This window comes from Vicugna pacos, unplaced genomic scaffold (genome assembly GCF_048564905.1).
Source record: "Vicugna pacos unplaced genomic scaffold, VicPac4 scaffold_19, whole genome shotgun sequence".
Classification (NCBI taxonomy): domain Eukaryota; kingdom Metazoa; phylum Chordata; class Mammalia; order Artiodactyla; family Camelidae; genus Vicugna; species Vicugna pacos.
This window is the reverse complement of record NW_027328740.1, coordinates 8,079,807-8,092,025: the sequence shown is the minus strand read 5'-3', so window position 1 is coordinate 8,092,025 and position 12,219 is coordinate 8,079,807. Positions and strand designations below refer to the sequence as shown.

General features: G+C 45.0%; 1 long non-coding RNA gene across 2 annotated transcripts; it reads right to left on the bottom strand.

Moving 5' to 3' along the window:
- Positions 1-4,974: 4,974 nt before the first annotated feature.
- On the bottom strand, positions 4,975-10,184 carry LOC140693240 (uncharacterized). 2 transcript variants are annotated; one of them, XR_012068965.1, is made up of 4 exons: positions 10,012-10,184; positions 5,569-5,639; positions 5,290-5,360; positions 4,975-5,139 (listed from the first exon to the last, which is right to left on the bottom strand). It is a non-coding gene; the product is annotated as an uncharacterized lncRNA (long non-coding RNA). The 2 variants fall into 2 exon arrangements; XR_012068964.1 differs by lacking the exon at positions 4,975-5,139 and having other exon boundaries at positions 5,229-5,360.
- Between the last annotated feature and the right edge of the window lie 2,035 nt (positions 10,185-12,219).

Here is a 12,219-nt window from a genome sequence, read left to right as displayed (position 1 = left end):
CCAACGTGGACTTGAGGAAGTTCCTCAATTCTCTTCTCCAATAACGGGTCCAAGGTCCCTGACGTCTGAAGGAGAAGAAATGGCAGAGATGATCAAAACGCTCCTGTTCTTGGAAGAGGTCGTGAGAATCCACACGTCCCAAGGGGCATTCCCAAGCCATTCAGACCAGAATTCACCAAGCCCAGGTAAGCCTTTTCCCAGGTTTGGGCCTAGCTAGTGAGCACTTGCCCTTGCCTCCCCTCCACTCAGGCATCCATTTTGAAGGATCAGTACCTGAGCTGCAATGAAGCCATTACGAGAAGAGCAAGCCCCTCCTAGAATCAGAGTTCCTCCAGCTTCACTCTCTGTGAACAACAGTGAACACCTTAAAGGTCAAATAGTCTCGGCTGAAATAGATAAAATTGAATACTTAGCTCACACCTAGAAACGATGTCCTTCCGCTAGATTCAGCAAATGTTGTGTTTATGTCTTCCCTGGGGTGAAGGGAGTGTGGTAAGTGAGGGGAATCTTTGACTGAACATGAATCTGTATTAGGCTTCAGTTTTTCAAGACAGTGAAGGTAAATAGTACAAGTCAGAAAGTGAACTGAACTGTAAAAGTCGCCAATGACATTAAAGACACAGCTTATGTGGATGGTCTTTCACTTGAGTCAAGCCCCCGGGGGCACTATATCATGGGGTTGCAGACTTGGTTGCGTTAAATGGCTTTAAACTACAGGATCGGATGATTAAGCGTTCTCAACACTGATAGAAAAACACCTGGTTCTCAATAGACTAGCATAACTGCAGCAGGATTCTCCTAGCTAGAATGCCTCTAGGTGCTTTTGGATTCAAACCTAAATGTATATATTTGGTTTGTTTCCTCTTGTATTTTCCTAGAGAGGGATGTTACCCCTTGAAATGCCAACATTGGCCAGTAGGTGTCATTGGGATACAGGGCACCACATGCACAAGTGTATCCAAGGTTGGGGGTTATTCCATGTTTCCAAAAGTTATTTCATGGTTCCTGTTGGTTTCGGAGGCTTCAACCTTAAAGAGCTGACATGACCCCTTGAACAGTTAGGACTGCTAGTTTGCATTCTATCTGTCTAGCTTTTCCGTAGAGCTGACTAAATGTTACCAAAATTGACAAGTCTGGCTTCTAGGTCGATTTAGTGTGTTTCAAAAAATAACTCCATTTTCGTATAACTCCCAAAACATGTAAATGAGTTCTGTTAAACTTCTTAAAGACTGCAAATGGGATATCAACACAATGTCAAAATAGTTGTCTTCGGACAATCCCTCCCACCACGGCTGTATAGAAACAAAGAGCTAAGCAAATATCACATTTCTGTGAAATGTATCTGGATAGTGTTGATTCATCGATGCCCAGTTGGCAGAGAAGAAGTGCAACCTGCACTCACTCGCTCCCATGTACAGAGCAATGGAAACATCCACTCACCCAGCCCTTAGCATAGGACACTGGCCGAAGAGAGGTCTGTTACTCCCAAAGACAGGATGAGGCCTCAGGACACCTGGAAGCAGGAGAATGCAAAGCAGGGAATGGAAACCAGTGCAGGTTCGGACCCCTGGTGATGGAGCAACAAGGGTGAAACTCTGTTTAACTTGGACGCACACTCTCAAGCGGACAGGAGACATGGGTTTGAAGGTGATGTGCTGAGATTTACAAGAGTGCACAGCAGATGCTTGGCTGAGAGAACTCAAAGAAACCAGCGCAAAATATCCCCACAGTTAATTCTGAGACCAAGATCCAAGCTGCCAAATTTGAGGTAGCAGAGGCAATGGTCAGTGAGGCATAGAGCTACGGATGATGGCACACGCTGAGTCTCAGGGATCTGGAGTGCGTTGTGGGATGTGGTGGGTCGAATCAAGAGAGCAAATCGAACTGTGTACCAATAATAAACCAACCACACTGGTCGCGCGGTTGCGATTACCGATATGTCCCATGGCCACACCCAGTTCATCTGCAGGACCAGGCACCAATTGGGAATTTTGCCAATAGAGCACGTGTGGGGCTGAATCAGAGATATCGTGCATCTGGTCTGAGGGATCCAGGGGGTCTTGAATTTGAAATCAGAATGAAAAGCCTTAGGATATGCTACATTCATAACCTGGGCTGGGATTATGGTTTGGTTTGAGTCACAGGATGCGCAACAACTCTGTGGTTGCCTTCGTGCACCCGTGCCACAAGGATGAGAGGACAAGGGAGAGTGGTCCAAGTCCACAGCGCGAGAAGAGGAAGCATTCCCTTCAGCACTATCTCCCAAAAGCGGATGCTACATTTTGGATGGCACCGGCACGGTACGGCACCTAGGACAACAAGGAAGGTCTGCAGGATCATTCCAGCAGGCCCTGATATGTGACATCCATAGATATGCTTCCACTGGTGTTTCTGTAGACAGAGAAGCTCTGGAAAGAACTCATTTCATTGGGACATTCCCGTGGCAATAAAAAGCAGAAGAGCACTCTCAGTTTGCTATTTTGCAAACACTCCAAAATGACATAGAGCAGAATGCAGAGCTGAGAACTTTTAGAAGCTTCATTTCCACAAGAGGAAGTGTCCTGTGCACTTTCAGAAGTGTGAGATAAGTATAATCAAAATGAAGTTATGCTAATCGAAGTAGAATGGGTTGTTCATCACAACTAATGCAACACCAGAAATTGGAGATATACCAAACAACACACACAGGTACAGGTTATGGCATCAATGCCTAGGAGAAATTGTCCTCACAGAAATCCCATGGAATTGCGTAGAGACAAGAGTCTAAATTTTTCAATTAACAAAGCCCTAGAAGTCTACATTAGATACCTGATATTACCTGACCAGTAGAGATGAAGAAGAACAGTAAAAGAAACAGGAAGTACCATTTTCAGTTCCAAAGATATTGAAGGCGCAAAAGATAAGCTTTCAAACAACTAGTCTGCAAAACGCTATCCAGAACAAGTGTTGAAAATGAAGGTCAGGAAAACACTGAAGAACACCAGTGTCTCAGAATCACAAAAGGCAGAATACCAGAAAAGGGGAAGAGAAAGTCTCAACACGAGCCAAAAATATCAGGAAACTCAATGGTTGTGATAATATCAGGGCTAAAATTCAGTCCTTAGCAGACTAGATAATGCAGAGGGACGCGTGAATGACTGTGAAGACAGGGGAAGAGAAAAACCTCGGTCAGAAGCAGACATAGGAAAGCAAGTGCAAACAAATGAAAACATTGCAGTTGAACCCTGGGTTAAGACAGGGCATGAAAGAATAGAAATCATGAGTCCCAGATGGAAAAGCAAGAGATAAAGTAACAAAAAGTGTCTGAAAATTTATCTGTAGAAAAATCAGACTGAAACTTGCTGAAAGCCAAGAAAGAATCATCTATGCGAATTCAGGAATTACACAGCATCCGAAGGAGGTGGAATCCCAATAGACCTACCAGCAGCTGTATGATTCAAATCAACAAAGTTCACGAATATCCGAGTGATTTAAAATGCACCTGGAGGAAACAACATAGTCACAAGGAAACCTCCAGAGGGGTTTCAGCTGATATCTCGGCAGCAATATTGCAGGACAGGGAGGAGTGCCAGGACACAGACCATATCCTGAATGGCCAAATGCTGCCACCTAGGGTAGCCTATGCCACATGAACACCATTTCAAATAACGGCAGAGCTAGAGAATTCTACAGACCGGCAAATCTTAAAAGAATTCAGCAGTTCAAAAGTTTTTCTAAAAGAAAGGTTGAGAAAACTCCCCTGAATAGAAAAGCAGCAAGATGGAATGGAAAGAAGAAACCATTATTGGAAATGCAAGAAGAGCATGTGTGGCAGAGAAGAAAGAAGAAGACCTTAAGGAGGACATCAAAACCCTAAAGATGGGAGAGGGAAGCAGGAAATCATAGGTGATTGGAAGCACTCTCTTAAGTGAATCAGCTTATTTGACTGTTTGAAGCGAAAGGAGAGATGCATGGCCTGACGTGTTTGCAAAACAAGCGAGAAGAAGACCAACAAAGAATCAAACCAACAAACAAGCACCAAAATGGTATGGTTGGCTGACATATACAAAGGGAACCATGATTATTCAAAAGAAAATACTCAAGGTGAGGTCAAGGGTCATTCAGAACGCATCGACCCAGTATCGTGGCTTGCATGTACTCAGCACACTTGTATTCGGAAATCAGAAGCGTGCATTCATATTCGTAAATTTTGATTCATAAGAGCATATCGTGACCTAACACTAATGCCGATTTGGAATCAAATGGATTCCTAGTCCGTGATGTAGACTTGTATGTCTTCCAACAGGATGAAGGAATGCCATATTCTAGGCTACGTAGAGAAGAAATGTAAGAAGCCTATAACAAAGGCAAGTAGCTCTGCCAAAGTGTACTAAGTGCAAACGAGACCGACAGCAAAGTGCACATTGGGGTTGGTTTCATTTCTTGGAATTTCAGCCCCCATGAATCCAATGGATCCATGTCCTGAGAGTGTGGGTGTTTCAGCAGAAATCAGGCGACGCATATGTATTCCGGGTGTACGGATATTATAGGAACATAAGTCTCCTTTAGTGGGTCCCTGTGTACTGTGAACTGTTAGAAAGTTTAAAGACGTGTGAAACCATCAACTGAAAAGGGACACACTTCCCTCCATTGGTACGGTGCATAGAGCTCTGAACAAAAGGAAAGAGGGAAGAAGAAAGGCCCATGGGACGCTAGTGGGTAGAATCACATTTATCTAAGGAACCTCTCGTCGGATGCAGCCCCTCCCCCAACACTGACAAGATGCAGCAGCCATTGGGGATGGCAGTTAGCGGTTGGATTCCAGGTGGAATGTTGGTGTGTACCGCGAGGCTTGTTGTGGCTGTTGGATCCTAGGTAACCGGGCAGAGTTCTGTGGGTGGATCAGTGTGATGGAGGGGCTGCCGCCCTCTGTGGAGCTTGGCTTAGGTCTTTGGTCCGGGAAGCTGTGTCAGTTCGAGATACTGCTGCTGCCCAAAGACCTGAGGTCACAGGTCAGTTTCCAGAACCTGAAAGGGCAGACAGTGGAAAATCTGCCTGTCATCAGCTTACTGGTCAGGCTCCGAGGTACTTTCAGACTTGCCCAGTCCTGGTGAAGTCGACTTTAGGGGAGACACGAAGAGAAGCTGGCCGATAAGCTGGCTGCACGGATTGAGGAGAGATGCGAACACATGGATGAGAGATGTTCTGCTACAATGGAGAATACTGGCGTGGAGACAGCTGTAGAGGATACCAGGCTCAAAAGACATTCATGAGACATATTGAAACTCACTGATACAGGCAGAAACATACGGAGTGCCAACGTGGACTTGAGGAAGTTCCTCAATTCTCTTCTCCAATAACGGGTCCAAGGTCCCTGACGTCTGAAGGAGAAGAAATGGCAGAGATGATCAAAACGCTCCTGTTCTTGGAAGAGGTCGTGAGAATCCACACGTCCCAAGGGGCATTCCCAAGCCATTCAGACCAGAATTCACCAAGCCCAGGTAAGCCTTTTCCCAGGTTTGGGCCTAGCTAGTGAGCACTTGCCCTTGCCTCCCCTCCACTCAGGCATCCATTTTGAAGGATCAGTACCTGAGCTGCAATGAAGCCATTACGAGAAGAGCAAGCCCCTCCTAGAATCAGAGTTCCTCCAGCTTCACTCTCTGTGAACAACAGTGAACACCTTAAAGGTCAAATAGTCTCGGCTGAAATAGATAAAATTGAATACTTAGCTCACACCTAGAAACGATGTCCTTCCGCTAGATTCAGCAAATGTTGTGTTTATGTCTTCCCTGGGGTGAAGGGAGTGTGGTAAGTGAGGGGAATCTTTGACTGAACATGAATCTGTATTAGGCTTCAGTTTTTCAAGACAGTGAAGGTAAATAGTACAAGTCAGAAAGTGAACTGAACTGTAAAAGTCGCCAATGACATTAAAGACACAGCTTATGTGGATGGTCTTTCACTTGAGTCAAGCCCCCGGGGGCACTATATCATGGGGGTGCACACTTGGTTGCGTTAAATGGCTTTAAACTACAGGATCGGATGATTAAGCGTTCTCAACACTGATAGAAAAACACCTGGTTCTCAATAGACTAGCATAACTGCAGCAGGATTCTCCTAGCTAGAATGCCTCTAGGTGCTTTTGGATTCAAACCTAAATGTATATATTTGGTTTGTTTCCTCTTGTATTTTCCTAGAGAGGGATGTTACCCCTTGAAATGCCAACATTGGCCAGTAGGTGTCATTGGGATACAGGGCACCACATGCACAAGTGTATCCAAGGTTGGGGGTTATTCCATGTTTCCAAAAGTTATTTCATGGTTCCTGTTGGTTTCGGAGGCTTCAACCTTAAAGAGCTGACATGACCCCTTGAACAGTTAGGACTGCTAGTTTGCATTCTATCTGTCTAGCTTTTCCGTAGAGCTGACTAAATGTTACCAAAATTGACAAGTCTGGCTTCTAGGTCGATTTAGTGTGTTTCAAAAAATAACTCCATTTTCGTATAACTCCCAAAACATGTAAATGAGTTCTGTTAAACTTCTTAAAGACTGCAAATGGGATATCAACACAATGTCAAAATAGTTGTCTTCGGACAATCCCTCCCACCACGGCTGTATAGAAACAAAGAGCTAAGCAAATATCACATTTCTGTGAAATGTATCTGGATAGTGTTGATTCATCGATGCCCAGTTGGCAGAGAAGAAGTGCAACCTGCACTCACTCGCTCCCATGTACAGAGCAATGGAAACATCCACTCACCCAGCCCTTAGCATAGGACACTGGCCGAAGAGAGGTCTGTTACTCCCAAAGACAGGATGAGGCCTCAGGACACCTGGAAGCAGGAGAATGCAAAGCAGGGAATGGAAACCAGTGCAGGTTCGGACCCCTGGTGATGGAGCAACAAGGGTGAAACTCTGTTTAACTTGGACGCACACTCTCAAGCGGACAGGAGACATGGGTTTGAAGGTGATGTGCTGAGATTTACAAGAGTGCACAGCAGATGCTTGGCTGAGAGAACTCAAAGAAACCAGCGCAAAATATCCCCACAGTTAATTCTGAGACCAAGATCCAAGCTGCCAAATTTGAGGTAGCAGAGGCAATGGTCAGTGAGGCATAGAGCTACGGATGATGGCACACGCTGAGTCTCAGGGATCTGGAGTGCGTTGTGGGATGTGGTGGGTCGAATCAAGAGAGCAAATCGAACTGTGTACCAATAATAAACCAACCACACTGGTCGCGCGGTTGCGATTACCGATATGTCCCATGGCCACACCCAGTTCATCTGCAGGACCAGGCACCAATTGGGAATTTTGCCAATAGAGCACGTGTGGGGCTGAATCAGAGATATCGTGCATCTGGTCTGAGGGATCCAGGGGGTCTTGAATTTGAAATCAGAATGAAAAGCCTTAGGATATGCTACATTCATAACCTGGGCTGGGATTATGGTTTGGTTTGAGTCACAGGATGCGCAACAACTCTGTGGTTGCCTTCGTGCACCCGTGCCACAAGGATGAGAGGACAAGGGAGAGTGGTCCAAGTCCACAGCGCGAGAAGAGGAAGCATTCCCTTCAGCACTATCTCCCAAAAGCGGATGCTACATTTTGGATGGCACCGGCACGGTACGGCACCTAGGACAACAAGGAAGGTCTGCAGGATCATTCCAGCAGGCCCTGATATGTGACATCCATAGATATGCTTCCACTGGTGTTTCTGTAGACAGAGAAGCTCTGGAAAGAACTCATTTCATTGGGACATTCCCGTGGCAATAAAAAGCAGAAGAGCACTCTCAGTTTGCTATTTTGCAAACACTCCAAAATGACATAGAGCAGAATGCAGAGCTGAGAACTTTTAGAAGCTTCATTTCCACAAGAGGAAGTGTCCTGTGCACTTTCAGAAGTGTGAGATAAGTATAATCAAAATGAAGTTATGCTAATCGAAGTAGAATGGGTTGTTCATCACAACTAATGCAACACCAGAAATTGGAGATATACCAAACAACACACACAGGTACAGGTTATGGCATCAATGCCTAGGAGAAATTGTCCTCACAGAAATCCCATGGAATTGCGTAGAGACAAGAGTCTAAATTTTTCAATTAACAAAGCCCTAGAAGTCTACATTAGATACCTGATATTACCTGACCAGTAGAGATGAAGAAGAACAGTAAAAGAAACAGGAAGTACCATTTTCAGTTCCAAAGATATTGAAGGCGCAAAAGATAAGCTTTCAAACAACTAGTCTGCAAAACGCTATCCAGAACAAGTGTTGAAAATGAAGGTCAGGAAAACACTGAAGAACACCAGTGTCTCAGAATCACAAAAGGCAGAATACCAGAAAAGGGGAAGAGAAAGTCTCAACACGAGCCAAAAATATCAGGAAACTCAATGGTTGTGATAATATCAGGGCTAAAATTCAGTCCTTAGCAGACTAGATAATGCAGAGGGACGCGTGAATGACTGTGAAGACAGGGGAAGAGAAAAACCTCGGTCAGAAGCAGACATAGGAAAGCAAGTGCAAACAAATGAAAACATTGCAGTTGAACCCTGGGTTAAGACAGGGCATGAAAGAATAGAAATCATGAGTCCCAGATGGAAAAGCAAGAGATAAAGTAACAAAAAGTGTCTGAAAATTTATCTGTAGAAAAATCAGACTGAAACTTGCTGAAAGCCAAGAAAGAATCATCTATGCGAATTCAGGAATTACACAGCATCCGAAGGAGGTGGAATCCCAATAGACCTACCAGCAGCTGTATGATTCAAATCAACAAAGTTCACGAATATCCGAGTGATTTAAAATGCACCTGGAGGAAACAACATAGTCACAAGGAAACCTCCAGAGGGGTTTCAGCTGATATCTCGGCAGCAATATTGCAGGACAGGGAGGAGTGCCAGGACACAGACCATATCCTGAATGGCCAAATGCTGCCACCTAGGGTAGCCTATGCCACATGAACACCATTTCAAATAACGGCAGAGCTAGAGAATTCTACAGACCGGCAAATCTTAAAAGAATTCAGCAGTTCAAAAGTTTTTCTATAAGAAAGGTTGAGAAAACTCCCCTGAATAGAAAAGCAGCAAGATGGAATGGAAAGAAGAAACCATTATTGGAAATGCAAGAAGAGCATGTGTGGCAGAGAAGAAAGAAGAAGACCTTAAGGAGGACATCAAAACCCTAAAGATGGGAGAGGGAAGCAGGAAATCATAGGTGATTGGAAGCACTCTCTTAAGTGAATCAGCTTATTTGACTCTGTTTGAAGCGAAAGGAGAGATGCATGGCCTGACGTGTTTGCAAAACAAGCGAGAAGAAGACCAACAAAGAATCAAACCAACAAACAAGCACCAAAATGGTATGGTTGGCTGACATATACAAAGGGAACCATGATTATTCAAAAGAAAATACTCAAGGTGAGGTCAAGGGTCATTCAGAACGCATCGACCCAGTATCGTGGCTTGCATGTACTCAGCACACTTGTATTCGGAAATCAGAAGCGTGCATTCATATTCGTAAATTTTGATTCATAAGAGCATATCGTGACCTAACACTAATGCCGATTTGGAATCAAATGGATTCCTAGTCCGTGATGTAGACTTGTATGTCTTCCAACAGGATGAAGGAATGCCATATTCTAGGCTACGTAGAGAAGAAATGTAAGAAGCCTATAACAAAGGCAAGTAGCTCTGCCAAAGTGTACTAAGTGCAAACGAGACCGACAGCAAAGTGCACATTGGGGTTGGTTTCATTTCTTGGAATTTCAGCCCCCATGAATCCAATGGATCCATGTCCTGAGAGTGTGGGTGTTTCAGCAGAAATCAGGCGACGCATATGTATTCCGGGTGTACGGATATTATAGGAACATAAGTCTCCTTTAGTGGGTCCCTGTGTTCTGTGAACTGTTAGAAAGTTTAAAGACGTGTGAAACCATCAACTGAAAAGGGACACACTTCCCTCCATTGGTACGGTGCATAGAGCTCTGAACAAAAGGAAAGAGGGAAGAAGAAAGGCCCATGGGACGCTAGTGGGTAGAATCACATTTACCTTAGGAACCTCTCGTCGGATGCAGCCCCTCCCCCAACACTGACAAGATGCAGCAGCCATTGGGGATGGCAGTTAGCGGTTGGATTCCAGGTGGAATGTTGGTGTTTACCGCGAGGCTTGTTGTGGCTGTTGGATCCTAGGTAACCGGGCAGAGTTCTGTGGGTGGATCAGTGTGATGGAGGGGCTGCCGCCCTCTGTGGAGCTTGGCTTAGGTCTTTGGTCCGGGAAGCTGTGTCAGTTCGAGATACTGCTCCTGCCCAAAGACCTGAGGTCACATGTCAGATTCCAGAACCTGAAAGGGCAGACAGTGGAAGATCTGCCTGTCATCAACTTACTGGTCAGGCTCCGAGGTACTTTCAGACTTGCCCAGTCCTGGTGAAGTCGACTTTAGGGGAGACACGAAGAGAAGCTGGCCGATAAGCTGGCTGCACGGATTGAGGAGAGATGCGAACACATGGATGAGAGATGTTCTGCTACAATGGAGAATACTGGCGTGGAGACAGCTGTAGAGGATACCAGGCTCAAAAGACATTCATGAGACATATTGAAACTCACTGATACAGGCAGAAACATACGGAGTGCCAACGTGGACTTGAGGAAGTTCCTCAATTCTCTTCTCCAATAACGGGTCCAAGGTCCCTGACGTCTGAAGGAGAAGAAATGGCAGAGATGATCAAAACGCTCCTGTTCTTGGAAGAGGTCGTGAGAATCCACACGTCCCAAGGGGCATTCCCAAGCCATTCAGACCAGAATTCACCAAGCCCAGGTAAGCCTTTTCCCAGGTTTGGGCCTAGCTAGTGAGCACTTGCCCTTGCCTCCCCTCCACTCAGGCATCCATTTTGAAGGATCAGTACCTGAGCTGCAATGAAGCCATTACGAGAAGAGCAAGCCCCTCCTAGAATCAGAGTTCCTCCAGCTTCACTCTCTGTGAACAACAGTGAACACCTTAAAGGTCAAATAGTCTCGGCTGAAATAGATAAAATTGAATACTTAGCTCACACCTAGAAACGATGTCCTTCCGCTAGATTCAGCAAATGTTGTGTTTATGTCTTCCCTGGGGTGAAGGGAGTGTGGTAAGTGAGGGGAATCTTTGACTGAACATGAATCTGTATTAGGCTTCAGTTTTTCAAGACAGTGAAGGTAAATAGTACAAGTCAGAAAGTGAACTGAACTGTAAAAGTCGCCAATGACATTAAAGACACAGCTTATGTGGATGGTCTTTCACTTGAGTCAAGCCCCCGGGGGCACTATATCATGGGGTTGCAGACTTGGTTGCGTTAAATGGCTTTAAACTACAGGATCGGATGATTAAGCGTTCTCAACACTGATAGAAAAACACCTGGTTCTCAATAGACTAGCATAACTGCAGCAGGATTCTCCTAGCTAGAATGCCTCTAGGTGCTTTTGGATTCAAACCTAAATGTATATATTTGGTTTGTTTCCTCTTGTATTTTCCTAGAGAGGGATGTTACCCCTTGAAATGCCAACATTGGCCAGTAGGTGTCATTGGGATACAGGGCACCACATGCACAAGTGTATCCAAGGTTGGGGGTTATTCCATGTTTCCAAAAGTTATTTCATGGTTCCTGTTGGTTTCGGAGGCTTCAACCTTAAAGAGCTGACATGACCCCTTGAACAGTTAGGACTGCTAGTTTGCATTCTATCTGTCTAGCTTTTCCGTAGAGCTGACTAAATGTTACCAAAATTGACAAGTCTGGCTTCTAGGTCGATTTAGTGTGTTTCAAAAAATAACTCCATTTTCGTATAACTCCCAAAACATGTAAATGAGTTCTGTTAAACTTCTTAAAGACTGCAAATGGGATATCAACACAATGTCAAAATAGTTGTCTTCGGACAATCCCTCCCACCACGGCTGTATAGAAACAAAGAGCTAAGCAAATATCACATTTCTGTGAAATGTATCTGGATAGTGTTGATTCATCGATGCCCAGTTGGCAGAGAAGAAGTGCAACCTGCACTCACTCGCTCCCATGTACAGAGCAATGGAAACATCCACTCACCCAGCCCTTAGCATAGGACACTGGCCGAAGAGAGGTCTGTTACTCCCAAAGACAGGATGAGGCCTCAGGACACCTGGAAGCAGGAGAATGCAAAGCAGGGAATGGAAACCAGTGCAGGTTCGGACCCCTGGTGATGGAGCAACAAGGGTGAAACTCTGTTTAACTTGGACGCACACTCTCAAGCGGA